We start from the raw sequence: 3,569 nt of genomic DNA, 5'->3' as shown, positions 1-3,569 counted from the left end.
TGTCTCTTTACTGGATTTATGGAAAACAAACAAATAAATAAAACCAAGAAAATTTGCCTAGTCTATCTGTTTTTGGCCAAGGATATGTTCAGAACTGATAATTCTATACTGATTTTTTTAAAAAAATACTACCAAGAAAAGGGATGCCAGAGACATTCCTATTGGTTCCTTCCTGGCTTTCTGCCCCTCAAAACCTTTAAGGTTGAGGCAGGAGGATGACAAGTTTGATCCAGGATGTAGTTCAGTGGTAGAGTGCCCCTGGATTCAATTCCCAGAACCACCACCACCAAAAAAAAAAAAAAAAAAAAGTAATCATGAATAGATGTGAGCAGAGGTCAAAGTCACAGTTCATAAGAAGAATTCAAAAGGACTTAAAGACTCTTTGACGGCTCATTAAATATTGGCTCCAAACACAAATGTTTTTGGGCCCATGGAGTTTTTCAAAAATAATTAGAGCCAACAATGGAAAAATTAAGGAATTTCACATAATAGTCAAGATTTTCACTTTGAAAAGTCTGCAAACATTGCCTCGCTGGCCTCTAACAACCACGAGACTTCACTAAGAGGCAGCTGTCCCTGTTAGATGGCAAAATGCTCGCAAGTTCTCTGGGGCCCACTCTTTGGAATCTGGGAACTGTGTTATTAGGGAACTAAAAGGCAGAGTTTAAGCAACAGGAAAGAGAGTGGTTTTTGCACCTTGTGGTATCTTACTGGGGAAGCAGGCTTAAGTCTCATTTTTCTTAATGAGAAATTTACTGGGTTCCAAGACAAGTCTGTCAGGCTCTGGGTTCTCCAGGAGCCTGTTTGGGATCTTACATGTTCTTAGGCCTAGAGTTGGTTTTGCTTCTAGTTCCAGGCATGAACTCTCGGGTAGCAACAGGACAGCCTATTCCTGTTTTTTACTGCCCCCACCAGGCCCTGAGATAGGAGTCTGAATACCTGATTTTGGTATTCATCCCAAGCTTATATTGGATCCGTTTACTCTTTATACAAAATTGATGGTTGTCTGTAATGTGTCAACATCACATAGTAATGAGGAATTGTAGATATATACTACGGGAGAAGAACTTGAACTGCAGACAGCAGTATAACAGCTAAAATGTTCGGAAGGTGACCATCAAACTGGGAATTGGAAATCTATCCACCAGATGGCGCCCAAGAGATTCCAGTGTAGCAACAACTCTACAAAAATGAAAAAGGGAGATGTACAATGTGGAAAAATAAATAGCACCATGACTTCTAGTTCACATGTAGTTTTATGTTCTATTGAGCACCTGACATTTCCATCCCTCAGCCTCTGGTCTCTGGGTGTGATGTTCGGACAGGGAAGAAGACAACCTTCCACATCCCAACCCCTGCCCTTTGAATATTAATGTGCTGAATTACAGGCAGCACATTTCAGGGTGAGTCTAGGAAGGAGCAGACAATCAGTGAGATGTATTCTCAGGAGGAAATTCCTCCATGTGCACAGAAGGCAGAGTCTTACCTGAGTTCATTATTCATCTTGGCATCCCTTGGAAACAGACGTCTCTCCTCTCCTAGCTGCAACGGCCCTGTGCTCTTTCTGTCTGCCCAAAAATTGTGTAATTTGATCAAATATATTGATTTTTGTTTTATGTGTGTGATCTTCACACTATTTCAAAATTACACAAAAAACTTCTTTTATATATATGTATATATAAATATTATATACAACATTTTTAGTTGTAGATGGACACAATACCTTTATTTTATTTATCTTTATGTGGTGCTGAGGATGGAACCCAGGGCCTCACATAGGCGAGATGAGCACTCTACTACTGAGGCACAACACCAGCCCCTCAAAGCCTTCTTATTACAATATGCTCATTAAAAGAAATGCAAACTGAGAGATTAATGATTTAGAAAGAGTATACTTCCTTCATGATTGAACTCTTGGAGATGTCCACTGTTCAGAGAAATTCTAGAACAAGGTTAATTTTTAGAAATGGTTTTTATTGTTGCATTATAGCTGTATGCAGTGGTGGGATTTGTTGTATCCATTCATATGTGCACATAATATAACAATATAATTTGACCAATATCATTCTGCACTACTTCCCATTTCACTTCCCTCCTCTCTCTTCCTGTTCCATTTCTACTACTCTACTGGTCTTCCTTCAGTTTCACAAGACATCCTGACCTTTCTTTTCCTTTTTCTTCTGTAGCTTCTGCAGGGAAAACATAAAATGCTTGACCTTCTGAATTTGACTTACTTCACTTAACACAATTAGAACAGATTTTCCTAATCTTGATACTGTTGGCATGGTGGGTCAGAAAATGCTTTGCTTGGAGGGTTGCCCTGTTCATTGTAGGATGTTTAGCAGCATCCCAGGTCTCTATGCACTATATGTCATTAGTGGTCCCCTACCACTACCACTCAGATGTGACAACCAAAAGTATATCCAGACATTGCTAAATGCCAAATGGCTTCATACTACAAATGCTTTCAGGAAATTTGCTATTTTTTTTTTTGTACCAATGATTGAACCCAGAGGCACTTGACCACTGAGCCATATCTGCAACCCTTTTTTATATTTTATATAGAGACAGGGTCTCACTGAGTTGTTTAGGGCCTTGCTAAGTTGCTGAGATGGCTTTGAACTTGTGATACTCCTGCCTCAGCCTGTGGAGCCTCTGGGATTACAGGTGTGCACCACTGTGCCCACCAGGCAGCTGGCTTTTAAAATTTAACTTTTTAAATTTTAATAACAGAGTTTGATCATCTTCATATTTCAGAACACCTGGATCTATTACATTTTGGAAACTACTGTATTTTATTTGTTTAACCTGGTATCTTCTATCGGTGATCGAGTGTATTGTTTTAAAATTTATTACTTTACCAAGTATAGCTGAGTGAAAAAATACTATTCACAGCAAAAGGAAAATAAGCATCTTTACTGCTTCCTCTTTACTTATAAATCTTAGTGGGTATAAGAGAAAAGGAAATAAAAATGTGGAAATCTATTTTCTGTATTGCTAAAGCTTGAGACCAAGGTAATTGTCTTTTGAGTAGTTGAGCATATTATTGATGTTTCAGAAATGCAGAGATTGTTCCAGGACTGGGGCAGGAAGGGAAAGCAGAATTTCTCTGCTAACCAAAGTGAGGCATTTGCTTATACTTTCATCCATGGGAAAGCAAGTCCTGAAATACACAGAACTGATAATATGTGAGGAAATTCCTGATATGGGAAAAGAACATAAAGTGACAATCAGAGCCAGGGACAACTGTAGCCAGGGAGAACATTTTCATGGGAAAGAGGCCAAAGAACTTTTATGTAGGAGAATGTCTAATTAATTTTTTTTTAATTTTTTATTGTGGGTTGTTCAAAATATTACAAATTTCTTGACATATCATATTCCACACTTTGATTCAAGTGGGTTATGAACTCCCACCTTCACCCCATACACAGATTGCAGAATCACATCAGTTACACATCCATTGATTTACATATTGCCATACTAGTGTCTGTTGTGCTCTGCTGCCTTTCCCATCCTCCACCCTCCACCCTCCCCACCTCTCCCTCCCCTCCCTCCTCTCTCTCTCCCCT

This window comes from Marmota marmota, unplaced genomic scaffold (assembly GCF_001458135.2).
Source record: "Marmota marmota marmota unplaced genomic scaffold, marMar, whole genome shotgun sequence".
Classification (NCBI taxonomy): domain Eukaryota; kingdom Metazoa; phylum Chordata; class Mammalia; order Rodentia; family Sciuridae; genus Marmota; species Marmota marmota.
Note: the sequence above shows the minus strand (reverse complement) of the source record.